The sequence below is a fragment of the Gopherus evgoodei genome, chromosome 1, assembly GCF_007399415.2.
Source record: "Gopherus evgoodei ecotype Sinaloan lineage chromosome 1, rGopEvg1_v1.p, whole genome shotgun sequence".
NCBI lineage: Eukaryota > Metazoa > Chordata > Testudines > Testudinidae > Gopherus > Gopherus evgoodei.
In genome coordinates this window covers 186963178-186979396 of record NC_044322.1, presented here as the reverse complement: position 1 = coordinate 186979396, position 16219 = coordinate 186963178, and the positions used below count along the sequence as shown (strand labels likewise).

The window sequence follows — 16219 nt, the reverse complement described above, 5'->3', positions numbered from 1 at the left end:
TGGTTATTGGACAGACTCCCGTGAACAGTATCAGATTCTCACTTGCCCTTTTCTTTTAGGCTAGCCTGTCATGTTACACCAACATATTATAGAATAAATAATTCATTTTACAAAGATGTTCACAGGTCACAGGCTGAAGTCCACAGACCAAACAGACAATAGTAGAATCCTATTTCTTCAAGTTCCCATTTTTCTTTTCTCTTACTAGTCATCTCTCTCACTAGTCATCTCTCTCATACACACACTTCTACTTTAATCAACCAAAAAAAAAAAATCTCACTTACATTCTTTTCCACCTAGAAGTACAGACATTTAGTGGAAACATTATTCAAGATATAACGGTAGATGCAGCCAGGTTGCCTGCAAAACCATACAACACTTCATTTGTAGTTTCCTAGCTTCGTTAGTCCCCTGACACCCATTCTTTTGTACTAAAGGAACAAAAATGAGAATCAAACACACAGAATGTCTCAGATAGTAAAGTGATTATTTTAAATATAGACTCAGCAGACAAGTGATGTAGGGAAAGTTCAGTTCTCTTCAGAATAGCAGAGAGATAACGTGAGAGGACTACAAAAAATACAGAATTATTTCGCATGTATGTCTTAGAAAATAAAGGGGATATAGATTTTTTCCCCTAGGGACAGAACATGAGAAATCAGAAGATAAGCAGCAAAGTAGAGGAATTATAGAGCGTTAAAGGCAATTGGGAAAGAGGCCAGACACGAAGTCAGATAAGACTTTTCTAAGAAAACTAGGGATAACCTGGTGAAGATTCCATTTAGTACAAGAGAGATCCACAAGGACAAGAAAGTGACCAAAATAATAGTACAAGTTACATGAGAAGTGCTTGACTCAAATGCAGATTTCTTAAGAAAAAGCTCACAGTATATATCTTAGAACTAGTATATAAAGCCATTTACTGCATGATGTGGCAATTGCAGTGGTGCCTAATAAAATATAGCTTCATAAAGAATTTTTAAAATCCATCTGTTGCAATACATAGAAGATAAATCAATGGAATCACTGAGCAGATGTTTTGACAGTGTTTGGGAGTGCTAGAGAAGGAGTACAAAAGACTTTGCAAGAATCTGGTATGGGGAACTGGCCAAGCCCAAGCATTTACTGATATATACCCAAATGTATGCATACAGGCTAATAAAACATGTATTACTTCCTAATAAACATGCTGTAGCATCCTTCACTATCAGATGCTGGGTGACAGATGGATACATTTATTAGATGTGCAGGAAGCACCTCAGAGGAAGCTTAAAACAGCCGCAGCTTTTATAGACTTGTCATCAGCCTATGACACTGTCTGGCACAAGAGCCTATTGCTGAAGCTATCCAACCCCTTCAATGCAACCAGGCATTTCAACTCATTAGGTCAATGCTTTCAGACAGAATGTTCCATGTCTAACTCTGAATTCAGTTTAGCAAAAAGCTGAATCTGCACAATGGCCTCCCACAGGGATCAGTACTAGCACCATCCCTTCTTAGCTTACATGTAAGTGATGTGACCAAAACAATCTAGCACTAGTGACACAGGCAGTGACACTCAAAGCAGCAGAAGAGGATGGAAAACTACTGTCATTACTGGCGGTTCAAACTCAAGCCATCAAAAACAGTGTTCTTGGTTTTCCATTTCCACAATTCTGAAGATAAAAGGATGATGAGCATAAACTTTAGTGGCAAGGCAATCTTCCACAATCCTAAATCGCGCTACCTAAGAGTCCCCCTTGATTGCAGCTTTACTCATTAACATCTGAAGCAGGTGAGCCATAAAACAAAGAGTCACATCAGTATAATCCAAAAGCTAGCAAGTTCCAGCTTGGATCATGATGCTCACATACTGCAAACAGCAGCTCTGGCTTTACTTTATTCCACAGCGGAGTACTGTGAACCTGTTTAGGGAAGAAGCACACACACAGACCTCATTGAGATCCAGCTAAATGCAGCTATGAAACTTGTAATCAACACCCTTATGCCTCTCAAACACCCTTCCTCCTAGCCATCTCTTGATATGGTATGTTGCACGAGTACAAGCTCCTGCTCCATGACAGCCTTATTCACCCACCTCACACTTGCCTTAAAGTCCCACTAAAGATAGCGGACAAACATCAATCATATTAAGATATTACATGGAATGCACTTGCTGCGCAAGTGGAGAATCAAGGATTCACTGTAGTGCAAATGCAGTGACCTGTGAACCACTGAACATCTTGTGAACAAGTGCCCCATCTTTTCATTTCCAGGAGGTATACCAAAGGCACACTTGGCATCTCCTGAAGCCTTCAAATGGATTTCAAACCTAACTATTAACTTGTAAATGTTGCTATTTCCATCTGAAAGACGTGGCCTTAGAATAGCTATGTAGTATGCATTTGAATCAGCATTTGTTCCAACTTCTTGAAATATTATTCACCCCCAAACAGTATGGTTGGCCATTTTTTCAAAATACCTTTAAAAAATTACATTTCACCTCCCTTATAGAATTTTCTGCTACAGCTTGGCATAGGGCTGAAAGAAAATGAAGTCTTAATATTAAAAAATATTTCATCTGTCATACAGAGTAAAAATTCCAGACTTGGCAACAAAAAAAGATGTATTTAATTCAATCATTACCTGTAACAACTCATCATTATCCTTCAGCAAGCTTAAAAAGAGTTAAATGAATAGTACCTGGCTTAGCTATACAATTCCATCACTACATTTATTTCAGATATTTAAATCAGTAGAACTTGTGTGTAGACAAGGTCACAGAAATTTTTGACTTATACAGAGGGTCCAAGTGTACGAGGTGACACATACCCTAAGTCAGGGGTCAGCAACCTTTCAGAAGTGGTGTGCTGAGTCTTCATTTATTCACTCGAATTTAAGGTTTCACGTGCCAGTAATACATTTTAATGTTTTTAGAAGGTCTCTTTCTATAATATATAATATATAACTAAACTATTGTTGTATGTAAAGTAAATAAGGTTTGTAAAATGTTTAAGAAGCTTCATTTAAAATTAAATTAAAATGCAGAGCCCCCCGGACCAGTGGCCAGGACCCGTCCAGTGTTAGTGCCACTGAAAATCAGCTCACATGCTGCCTTTGCCACATGTGCCATAAGTTGCCTACCCCTGGCCTAAGTTTTGAGAGGGGAGTGCAAAAAAATTCAGGCCTGGCCCTGAATCAGGGAAGCCCTTTTTTTTTTTAAAGAAAAGCATCATAGTATCTTAAGTCCTGCACGCACTTAAACTTAGAAAGTGCTTAATTTTAAGCACACAAGTTGTCACACTGACTTCAGCAGGACCATTTATGTGATTAATTTTATGCACATATGTAAATGTTGCAGGACCAGGACATAGCAGTAGGACTCAAATGGACCCAATGTTTCACTTGTGTGTTTAATGAAACTGTAGAACCCTCTGTTGCCTAAAACTTGTACATACATATGGTGAACAGGACGATTCTAATATATTTGAAGGAACTAAATGTCCTCTCTGTAGACAAAGACATCTAAAATGAGGCTTGGCAGCATATAGTTATAAATTTCACAAATAGAAATTATCAGACTGAAAACTTATTTCCACTCTTTTCATGGGGATATAGTTTATGCTGTTGTATTATTAGGGCATATATCTATACCATAAATAACACTTTTCTATTATATAGGACTTTACATCAGATAGTCTCAAGTATTTTACAAACTTTAATTATTTAAATTTTCCTCATCCCTCTGAGGTAGGGAAATATTATTATTCCAATTTTACACACTGGGAAATTAAGTCAGAGAAGTTAAAACTGACTTTACCAAACACACACAGGCAGGCTTTGGCACAACTGGGAACAGAATCCAGCCCTCCTGAGTTTCATTCCTATGTTTTACCCACAAATTCATCCTTGCCTTCATTAATAAATGGATTCAATTGTTTTTAACACAGTTACTTGTATCCTCGTATTACAGTAGCTTATACAATGAATTTATTCAAAAGGTTGAAGGGTTTATGGATCTAAAAGACTGACAACATTACAATTTTCTTTGGAATCACCAAAGTAAGCACTGGGATGCAAAGCAAAGGTGCTAGGATTTACAAAAGAAATTGGAAATGTTAAAGCAGATTTTTTGCCATGTAGGCAAGGGGCTAGAATTGTCTAGTGTTATACTCTAAATAGACAATCATAAATTTCTGACCTTTCTGAAAAATATAGCATGCTCCAGTTAAGATTTATAAGTTTAATGCAGAAATCTCTGATCTGCCAACTAATTTTCAGGAACTCCCACTGGGAGGAACTTCACAGAGGCACTTATGGAAGAGCACTTTGCTATTAGAAAGTGAAGAGATATTAGTAAAGTACACAGGAAGCATAATCAGTTAAAAAATTGGGGAAAAATAGGTCAAAACAAGGCAGGTAGAAGAGTACAGCAATAGAAGCAAGAGGGTGGGAGAGAATCAATCCTGTAGGATATTGCCCAGTATATTACTCAGGTAAGGAGATGAAGCACACCAAAGAAAACAAATAGCAACAGCATCAGAGACAGGGCAAACAGGCTGTTTTGGCTGGGGCAGGGGGAAGGAGGAGGTAGGATGCAGCCTATAGCATCATACTGCAATGGTTGAGATCAGAGACATATAAGGGTAAGCTTTCTCTAAACAAATGATAAGGCAGGGTTGGCAGAGCACTCCCTGTGTGCAGTACCTGACTTTGGAACTCGCTTCACACTTGATCTACCAGACAGGGCCAGCTCTAGGCACTGTCCTTATCAAGGGGCGGCATTCCAGCCCTTTGCGGGCAGCACTTTTCTAGGGGCAGCACTCCGGTTTTTTTTTTTCTTTTTTCATTTTGTTTGGGGCAGCAAAACACCTAGAGCGGCCCTGCTACCACAGCCCAGATTTTGTAACTTTTCAGACATGGCGTAAGGCCCATCTTTTCTGTGGGCTTTTGAGGAGAGAGTGTGCTGAAGACTGGAGGAATATTATGCTTGCTAGGGAGAGATTTTTATTTTGTTACTGTTGCTGGGGCATATTCATTGTTGAAGTGTGATGGGCAGTCTATTCCAATATTTATTATGAAAATTAAATGATATAAGCATATTAGAGCATGGATAAAAGCCTGTTCATCTTTAATAAATATCATTATCTGAAGATAATGTAGTGATGTTAACTCATTAGTTAATGCAGAGATGTACCTAGTGGGGTTCCCCCCAAGGCTCTGTGTTGGGACCTGCACTGTTCAACATATTCATTAAAGATCTGGAAAAAGGGAGAACAGTGAATTGGTAACATCTGCAGACAATACAAAATTATTCAAAAAAGAAGTCAGCTTTGCACTTAACTAACAGTTACAGAGCAGGAAGTAATGCATATTGAAAAAAAATAATTCCACCTATATATACAAAACAACAGGGTCTATCTAAATTAGACATTTCTGCTCAAGAAACATCTTGGAGGCATCAGGGATAGTTCCCTGAAAACATCTGCTGAAACTGCAGCAGAAGTCAAAAGTTTTAGGAAAGGGATAGACAGACCATAATGTCACTATATAAATCCCACACCTTGAATATGGTGTGCAGTTTTGTTTATCCCCCATCTCAAAAAATATATATTAGAATTGGAAGAGGTGCAGAGAAGGGCAACAAAAATGATTAGGGGAATGGAACAGCTTCTATGAGGAGACATTAAAAAGACTGGGACTCTTCAGTTTAGAAAAAAGAATTAAGGATATGATATGATAAAAATCTATAAAATCTATAAAAAATCATGAATGATGTGGAGAAAGTGAATAACAAGGTGTTTACCTCTTTACTTAACACAAGAATGAGGGGTCACATGATGAAATTTATAGGCAGTAGGTTTAAAAACTAACAAAGTAAACCTGTGGAACTCATTGCCATAGGATGTTGTGAAGAACAAAATCATAACTGGATTAAAAAAATAATTAGATAAATTCATGGCGGATAGGTCCATAAATGGCTATTAGCCAACATGGTCAGAGAAGCAACTCCATGCTCCCGGTATCCCTGAACCTCCAACTGCCAGAAGCTGGGACTGGATTACAGGTAATAGATCACTTGAAACTGCCCTTTTCTGTTCATTCCCTCTGACACATATGACATTGGGCAAGGTCAGAGACAGGATATGGAGCTAGATGGACTATTGTTCTGACACAGTATGGCTGTTTTTACATAAGTTCTATGCATCTGTGAATGCCAAAAAAACCCCAGCACAAAACCCAATATGAAGAAATGCAGGGCTCGAAATTCTACCATCTCTTTTAGAGCAGCTTTTAGGGGAACTCTGACCTGATGTACTTATATTTACACAGAACATTTGACAAATTTAAATAATTAATTCTTAAGTCAAGAAAACAGACGAAACGAGACTCCATAGGCTGAAAACTGCCATTAGGAAGGAACAAAGAGATCAGCGGTAGATGGAACCTTTTCAAGATAGAAAGAGGTCAGTGGGGTACTCTGGGAACAAAGAGGAGACTTTAGTGGCTTTATTATTTATATAAAACACATAGAAGGTGGTACTGAAAACAAAGTTTCTAGCTTTGCTGCAATTGGTACACAGAAAAAAAAAAAGAGGTTACTAAACCAAAATACAGTAAATCATTTAAGTAGTCCTCCTAAGAGGAAATCTGTAGCCCTGAGTGTGGATAAATGTACAAATCATAATTATTAGAGGAAACACATGGAGATATAATATCTGTCAAATCAAAAGGCATTATAACATTCTCAGCAGCAGTAAAGGAAATATAATGCAAGACCTATGGGAGGTCAATTGGACATATTATAGAATGGTGGATATTTCGTAGGGCAGTAATATAAAATCCTGGAGCTAAATTCTATCTTCAGTTACATTCACACTAAGTCAATAGGGTTACACAAGCCAGAATTTGATAAAGTGACTAGACATTTCTAATGGCAGCATACAAAACTCACCACAAAAAAAAAATTTAAAAATTTCATGAGTTCAGGTTCTGAACTAGACTCATATGAAGAGACTCCTGAAAAAAGATCTTTTGAGATTTCTTGTTTTCCTTAGGTACAGCTATTAGAGAATGACATACCCTGGCATAATTCCATCACCAAAGATCAGGAACACAATTTACTCTTTTGTTTTTGCATACAGATAACATCTTATAGTTACTTTAAAAACAGACTGCTAAATAGGGTTGCCAGGTGTCTGGTTTCTGACCGCTGACTGGGCCAATAAAACTTCGGTCAGCAGTGCAGCAGGACTAAGGTAGGCTCCCTGCCTGCACTGGCTCTGTGCGGCTCCAGGAAGCAGCAACATGTCCCACCCCATAGGGGTGGCCAGGGAGCTCTACATGCTACCCCCACCTCAAGTGGCCAACTGCGGCCTATCGGAGCTGCAGGGGCAGCGCCTACAGACGTGGCAGCACACAGAGCTGCCTGGACATGCCTCTGCGTAGGAGATGGAGGAGGACATGTCACTGCTCTGGGAGCTGCTTGAGGTGCCACCCAGAGCCTGCACCCCTAACCCCGTCCTGTGCCCCAACCCCTTCTCCAATCCCCTCCCCAGCCCTGATCCCCCTCTACCCTCCAAACTCCTTGTTCCCAGCTTAGAGTACCCCCCTGCACCCCAAACCTCTCATCCCCAGTCCCACCTCAGAGTCTGCACCCCTACCTAGAACTCTCACATCTCCCCACACCCTAACTCCCTGCCCCAGCCCAGAGTCCCCTCCCGCACTTCAAACCCCTCAACCTCAGCCCAGAAACCCCTCCCACACCCCAAATCCCTCATCCATGGTCCCACCCCAGAGCCCTCACCCCTCTCATGCCACAACTCCCTGTCCCAGCCTTGATCCCCCTCCTGCATTCTGAACCCCTCATCCCAATCCCAGAGATTCCTCCTGCACCCTAAATCCCTCATCCCCAGTCCCACCCAAGGACCCACACCCCAGACAGAGCCCTCAATCCTCCTGCAACCCAACCTCCTGCCCCAGAGAGAAACTCCCTCCCACACCCTGCACCCCTCATTTCTGGCCCCACCCTGGAACCTGCACCCCCAGCCCAGAGCCCATACCCTAATCCCCTTCCTCAGCCTAGAGCCCTCTCCTGTACTCCAAATCCCACAGCTCCACCCCAGAGCCCACCCCCCCACCAGAGCCCTCATTCCCTCCTGCATCCTTACCACCTGAGCCAGACTGGTGAAAATGAGCAAGTGAGTGAGGGTGGGGAGAGTGAGCAACAGAGGGAGGGGGGATGGAGTGAGCATGGGGGCGGGATGTCAGAATAGGAGCCGGGTAGGGGTGTTTGGTTTTGTGTGAGTACAAAGTTGGCAACCCTACTACTAAAGCCCTTTCTTAAATGTGTAGCTACAGTAAAGACAACAGGGAACTTCTGGTTCTTCTACTTTAAAGGGAGAGGTAATGTAAATACATCTGGACTGTGCTAATTAGTTCTTTTTGAGATGAAATTCATGTCACTAGCATAAAATCCAAATAATTGAGTGATACAGAGTCAACCATATGGGGACACAAGGAAGGTTAAATCCAACATCATCAACTCAGAGTTAGGAGCATGGGGCAGCAGCACATCCTACAGAATCTGCTACTCCAGCCTCTTTGTGACACTTAAACAGCACATTGTGGCCACCCTGTCCATGTAAACAATCTCATGACCCTTCTCCTTGACCCTCTCTACATAGGCCATTTGGGGGGGGGGGGCATGTGTGCAGATCACAGGGATTGTCTACATGGAGACTTAGTACCCACCCAGCCAGGATGAAAACGTACAGCAAACTAGCCTGCCCTGCACTAAGTGACTGCATGAACCTTGCTACACATCACAAAGTTCCGTAATATACTTTGATGTACTACTGTTTAAAAGAGCAGTATGTCAAAGCACACTATGGAATTTTTACTGCACGGCTACAGGATCCACATAATCAGTTAGTGCACAGCAAGCTAGTGTGCTGGACATTTGCACCCTGGCTTGCTGCACACTAGGTCTTTGCATAGAGAAGCCTCTAGTGTGGCATGTAGAGGGAGCAGAAACCCCTCATGCAGCCAACTCTGCTCTCGATCCCTGGCATGCAAACCCAAGGTGTGACTGAAAGGTCTGAAGGACCTTGCGGTAGTTCTCAGCTCCTTGGTGAATTTCATTCATAGTGAACATTATCATTCTCTTTCCATCAAAAAATATAGACATTAAGACTCCGATCCTACATGGAGACCAATATACTGATTCTAGAAGACTCCTGAGCCAGTAAGAAGCCCCAGTGAAATCCCTATGGTTCTCAGTACAGGGTTGGGCCCTGATTCCTCATTAGTTCTTACTTCCTTTCCTCTCCTCTCTCTATCACCCCTTCCACCAATCCCTTTGGTGTATAAATACTAACTCACACACACTGAAAAGAAATGTACTTTTTAACAGCACCAGTAAGAGACATGCAAAAATAACCAAAACAATTATATGATATTTTGTAGTAACCCATTTATCTACCCTCATTACTTCCATTGCCTTCATCCATTATGCTGTGTCTAAACACTGACTGCAAACTCTTCAATAGGATTTTATTTGGCCCAAATCTGACGTCTGACTGGTATGTCCATGTGCAGTATTGCCAACCTCAATAGACTAAAATCAGGAATCAGCCCCTCCCCAAAATAATAATATTCCCCTCAAAAAAGATAAATCCTATTATATTGTGTTTTCTGTCTTTTGATTTTTGAACTTTCCCCACCCATCACCAGTGTGTTTGTGTGAGAATTAGTGTTGCCCATTCTCCTAATGGGTATGGTGATTTTATCTTATTTTATAGCTATCGTCCCCACATCTGTCCATCCTCTGCCCAGTAATTAATCCTGTCCTCCACTGACTATCAGTTCTGTCCCCATACAGACCCCATCAACTCAGTTCAGCCTCCCTCCCTCCACCTCACCTCTGCTCCCCCTGGGTTCTTCACACCACTCTCCCAGGCCAGGGGGAGATGCAGTAGGGTCCCCTCTCTCCTTTCCCAGGCTGTGGGGATGCAACTTCAGGCACTCCTCAACCTCTTCTCAGGCCAAGTACTGATGGGAAGGGGGAGCAGGGACATCATATTATCATTGTTGTTCACAGGAAGGGAAGAAGCAGAGGTGCCATGAGCTGATAGGCTCTTTGCTCCCCACCACACCCCTTAGAATCATATAAGATTGGGGTTGGAAGAGACCTCAGAGGTCATCTATTCCAACCCCCTGCTCAAAGCAGGACCAACCCCAACTAAATCATCCCAGCCAGGGCTCTGTTAAGCGAGGCCTTAAAAACCTCTAAGGATGGAGATTCCACCACCTCCTTAGGTAACCCATTTCAGTGCTTCACCACACTCCTAGTGAAATGGTTTTTTCTAATATCCGAACTAGACCTCCCTCACTGCAACTTGAGACCATTGCTCCTTTTTCTGTCATCTACCACCACTGAGAACAACCTAGTTCATCCTCTTTGGACCCCCCTTCAAGTAGTTGAAGGCTATCAAATCCCCCTCACTCTTCTCTTCTGCAGACTAAATAAGCCCAGTTTCCTCAGCCTCTCCTCATAAGGCATATGCCCCAACCCCCTAACCATTTTCATTGCCCTCTGCTGGATTCTCTCCAATTTGTCCACATCCTCACTGTAGTGGGGGGCCCAAAACTGGATGCAATTCTCCAGGTGTGGTCTCACCAGTGCTGAATAGAGGGCAATAATCACATCCCTCCATCTGCTGGCAATGGTCCTACTAATGCAGCCCAATATGCTGTTAGCCTTTTTGGCAACAAGGGCACACTGTTGACTCATATCCAGCTTCTTGTCCACTGTAATCCCCAGGTCCTTTTCTGCAGAACTGCCACATAGACAGTAGGTCCCCAGCCTGTTGCAGTGCATGGGATTCTTCCGTCCTAACTGCAGGACTCTGCACTTGTCCTTGTTCAATCTCATCAGATGTCTTTTGGCCCAATCCTCCAATTTGTCTAGGTCACTCTGGACCCTATCCCTACCTTCCAGAGTATCTACCTCTATCCTACTTTACTGTCATCCGCAAACTTGCTGAGGGTGCAATTCATCCCATCATCCAGATCATTAATGAAGATATGGAACAGAACTGGCCCCAGGACCGACCCCTGGGGCACTCCACTTGATACTGGCTGCCAACTAGACATTGAGCTGCTGATCACTACCCGTTGAGCCTGATGATTTAGCCAGATTTTTATCCATCTTATAGTCCATTCATCCAAACCATACTTCTTAACTTGCTGGCAAGAATACTGTGGGACACCACAGAATACTCTTTCTGCCTGCAGTTCTGCCCCTGTTCAGCCCCTTCCCCCTGTGGCCCTGCCCAGTTCCATCCACTGTCTGCCCCATTCCATACCCAACTGTGGCCCCACAATCCGTTTTCTTTCTCACCCCTCTTTCCTGTGGTCCCAAGACCAGAGAAGCTCTGCCTCACCCAGAGCTGCAGCGGGGTGCGAGACCTCCTCTAGTCCTGAAGCTGCAGCAGGAACCTAGAGCACCTCCAGTCCCAGGGTCACAGCCACGGTTTGGGTGCTGGGATTTCCCAGTGTTCCTTCCAGGGAGTGGGGTGGGAGTGCATGGGCTTTCCCCACCCTGCTTGGTGCTCCTGCCTGGGAGTGGGGTCAGGGTGCGGGTGTGCCAATTGGCCAGGGCCCCAGGGCACAGGCCTTATCAGCCCAGTGGCTAATCTGCCACTGTCTACAGTCTCTACTCTCTTGCGGTTTGGACCACTTTTTCTCTGCAGACTTTAAAAACCTCTCTGGCAGGGTCTGCAGGGGAAACCAGGCCTGCCCGTTCCTCTGGGTTCCAATACAATCTGAAGCAGTTGGAATCAGTTTCTTCCACACTCTTACTGCTGCCCACCACACCTCTCTTGTAGTTTCCCAAACTCACAATCTGTGTTCCTCTCTCCCAGAGAATCTGCTGGATTCCTGGGTGGCTTCTCTCCAATCTGTTGTTGCAGGCTCAGTTGCTCAAGCAGCCACCCTGCTCTTCTGCAGCTGTTGTGAGGCCATCAATCAGCCCCAGCTGAGCAAGCAGCCAATTTTTTTTATTAACCTTTCAGTGACCAGGAAATTCTACACACCCCTGACAAGCCCCAAAGACTTCAATAGGGTTCTGTACAAGAGTACCCTGGGCCAAGTCAGTTGCACAATTGAAGCCGTTGTTTGCAAAGTGCCATGCACTTTTATGACACTCTTGGCCAGATTTTTGTAAGGGTTCAGCACCTATGCTCAGGGCCAGAGTATTAAGAGAGCTCCTACTTATATACCAAATAAAGTGATCAGATTTTCAAAAGCGCTCAGCTGAACTGTACCAAGCTGTTCCGAAAATCTGTGTAAGTGCCACAGTAAGAGTGTGCTGGCTGCTGAGCACGTCTAAAAATCTGACAAAATAAAATAATTGAATAATAATGAATTTGTATCAGAACTCAAATATTATCATTTAGGGGCTGGGAGAGGAGGGAAATACATGAAGCAGCTTTTGGTTGCCGATTCGGGGGAGGGGCAGAAGCCATTTACTAGATAAAAATAAAATTTAAAGAAAACAGAAAACCATAGGCAAATAAGAGGAAGTGAGGGAAAAAAAGAATGAAGTTTACATAGTAAAAAATAAATAGTAATAATCCAAATATGGAAAAAATACTGCATTTACAATATAAGAGGTTTAATTCTTAAGATATTTTAAAATAAAGATAGAAAGATAAGAGGAACAGGAAAACAAAATATGAGTATCTCACAATTGCTTTTTAAAATTTATTATTATTTTATTGTGTCATTCATTCAGAGCCAGAGTCACAAAATCCGATAACCAAAGAAGTGGTTTGTTACAGTGAGCACTCCTACTCCCTTTCTGACCTTCATGCTCTTCCATCTTCTCCTGTTCCCTCACCCTAACACTCTGACATTGCATCTTCCCTGGTGCTGCTGAAACCATCTCCTCTTCAGAAATTTTCTGATCCTTCTCCACTTAACCCCAACCTTTTGTGATCCTTGTGACTGACGGATTCCTTCATGGGAGAGATTTAAATTCTCTTGTAACAAATGATGCAACTTTATTGCACTTGAGAGCTATTAGATGCATTTTAATTGAACCCATTAAACTTAATAGAGGGGATTGTGTGCATGCATATTTAATCTGTGATGTGATTACCAACAGCATTATTCTATGATCTTCTTCCATTTTTCAAGGATTTAAAAATGTAAAAAATTGTTAGGATTTTTTATTGTTTCTTCTAAGGGGAGATGTGATAGTTGGCATGTTTGCAAGACGATCATTCCTCCTTCAAAACTGGGAATGTCACTGTTTTTAGTACCGATGTCAACGTCCATTTGTTTCAAACAAATAAACAAATACACAAAAACAAACATGTTGGGTATGGAATTCACACAAATAAACAAATACAGTTTTGTCCTGTTTTTTTGATACACTCCTCTAGATTGGCTCCATCAACCAGCTACCAACTGAGCTGATGAAACGCATGACAGATTGTGAAGTGCCTGCACTCAGACAATTGTCTCACCACACAAGGCCTGTCCCAGGTTGACAGTCTGCCCCCACCTCACTTCTTCCAGTGACAATGTGTACTGCACTTTGCTATCCCTAGGTTCCAGTTTGTTAGGTCTGTTTTGTTCAAGCTTACTGTGATTTTACTGTGCATTTTATATTGCTATTGATATGACTGCTCTGGATGTTTTGGAAAACAAATACAAAATGAACCATACTAAAAACAGTAGAGGATGCTGTAGAATTGTATAATTACTATTTCCAATAAAGCCGAGAAACTGCTTCAAGTCAGACAAAATTTCTGCTTCATATTTTGGCAGTTTTCTTGCTATGTAACAGAGCTTGAGGCCTTGACGGATATAAGGATGCTGGTTGGAAGAACAAGCAGCATTTGGGATACGAATTCACAATATTATGTGGAAATCTCAATGTTGTCTCAATATTGGAAAGCTCTGAAAGAAACCAGGGCCAATAATTTCTCTAATATAACTGGAGAGGGTAAAGAGCAGCCAGAAACTTTATTTAGAACTATTATCACTAATATGAATTCCAGTTTATTCCTCTGAGGCAGAGCTAGAATGTGAGGAAAACATGTCGATAGTTTTGTGAACTTTGTGAAAACTGCAGAGCTCATACCATTCCTATATCTTCACATTTTCTTCTGACTCATATTATTTATTGATTCTGAACTACATTCCGTAGTGTAATTTTGAGATTTTAAACTAGTTGCAGTGCTTATTATTACTGGATGAATTATTGCATTTGTGACCCAGAATTGGCCTGTTGCACTAATTTCTGGGCGATAAATGCTAATTTTAAATAATTAGATAGATGAAGTTATCATTAACACATTATTTTTAGATTTAGAAAGATTCTCACACTCAGGGAAGACTGCATCCTTACGGAGGACGTGGTTTATGCTCCCAACTTCCTCTCCCACAACAGCAGGGGGACTGAAGAAGTATGGTGTGGAAAACTAGAACTGAGGCTGTCTGCCATTTTATACGCTTCCCAGCTGTTTCCTTCCAATGGGAGTAGGAAACCAATAGACAATTCCTTTAAAAAATTTCTATTCGCAACTAATCTCAATTGAGCAATCACTTAATACCTTTGGTGGGAACACAGAGAAAGGAGCAGCAGTACATATATCAGGTGCCTCTTCACTATTATTTTTCTCTTCTCAATACAGCCTAGCCATTCGACCAGGCAAAGCATATTTAGCTGTGCACTCCTTACAGAGATGGCTTTCAGAGTTCTTTCCTCTTTGAGCCCTCTTACCCAGTGATCCCTACTGGATGGGGTGGAGAGGATACAGAGACTATGAACTGGATTTTGAAAAGAGCACAGCTCCCATTTAGGCACCAAAACAAGTAAACAGATAAAGAACTAAATATGTTGGGTATGGAATTCTTTTGGACGTAAATGCTCTCTGAGGGCTGGTGTGTTAATGCCACAGCACCCCTTCTGGCCAGGCAGATAATTGCACCAGAGTTCACTCAGTCTGGCAGGATGGTCAGTTGGTCCCTCCTGCCCAAGTCCCACTGCAGTGTGTGGACTTTCTCCTTATTCCTGGTCATTTGGTCCTGATGCCCAGGGGTCTGAAAACTACCCTCAGTTCTTAAGTCTCTCAGGGGGGGTGGTAGGGATACCCAAACTCACCCACTCCACTGGGTTCCAGCTCAGGGCCCTTAAGTCAGCTCGGCACAATCAGGACTCAGCAACTCCGGTCATGCCCTGAGCTCCTTCCTACCTCTCGTGCTTTCTGTAGGTTTTCCAGCCTGTTGGTCTGGTCCTCCATTCTCAAGGTGCTGTCTTGGAGCCGCTTCTCAGCAGATGACTGGCAGGAGTTCCCTTCTCCAGCCTGCTTGATCCTCTAGCAGCAGCCTTGCCCATCTGCTTCCCCATATACCCCATGATAGTCTCCCTCAGAACACTTTCAATAACCACCTACACTTATTAAGAACACTTCCACTGTCTTCAAGGGAACTCTTAAATGTCTACCCTATCTCAAATCAATTTATCCCAGCAAAAGGACAAGAGACGTCTGTAGAAAAGGGAATGCTGTTTTATCTCTGTGGTGCTATAGTACCAGAATATTTCCTACCAGGTTTAGAGCAGACCCTGCTACTAAGACTGCCTTAACAAGTTTTTGTAATGACCCTCTATTAAAGATGGAATTTGGCAGGTTTTCATTTCTATTTGTCTCAATGGTGAAAGCCTGCAACCATAAATAACGGTTCTTTGATATTGCTCCTTTGAATTATAGAGTTTCCCCGACTTCATATTGGATCTACATTTTCCAATATGTATACACTTCAGCTGGCTTCGATTTTTTACCATTACGATGCAGTATATCATTTTTATGCAGATGATTCCCAGATTTATTTATCCTACATAACAAAGCATTCTGTAACTACGAAAGTACTGTCTGAGTGATGTTAATAACTGAACAGCTCCAAACTTTTGGAAGATAATGCAAATAAGACAAATACTGCTAGTTGGGTCTCTTTTTGTGTTCAGTTCATTTACTTCATTTTCTGACAACAGGAAAAGCAGATAGAATTTGGAATTTAGGGCTACATTAAGAACATAAGAGTGGCCCTGCTGAGTCAGACCAATGCTCCATCTAGCTCAGGATCCTGTCTTCCAGCAGTGGCCAATGCCAGATGCTTCAAAGGGAATGCACAGAACGGAGCAATTATAGAGTGATCTATCCCCTGT

At 42.3% G+C, this 16219-nt stretch overlaps 1 protein-coding gene across 4 annotated transcripts in view; it reads right to left on the bottom strand.

The window, feature by feature from the left end:
* The window catches only part of CADM2 (cell adhesion molecule 2), a 1079986-nt gene that overhangs the window by 319222 nt on the left and 744545 nt on the right, over window positions 1-16219 (bottom strand). The window contains exon 1 of one of the 4 annotated variants that reach the window (XM_030580449.1): window positions 9903-9998. The exons of the other annotated variants lie outside the window; for them this stretch is intronic. The gene's annotated coding sequence lies outside the window, so the exon portion shown is untranslated. Of the gene's footprint in view, window positions 1-9902; window positions 9999-16219 lie in introns of those variants that run through there. 4 annotated transcript variants of the gene reach the window in all.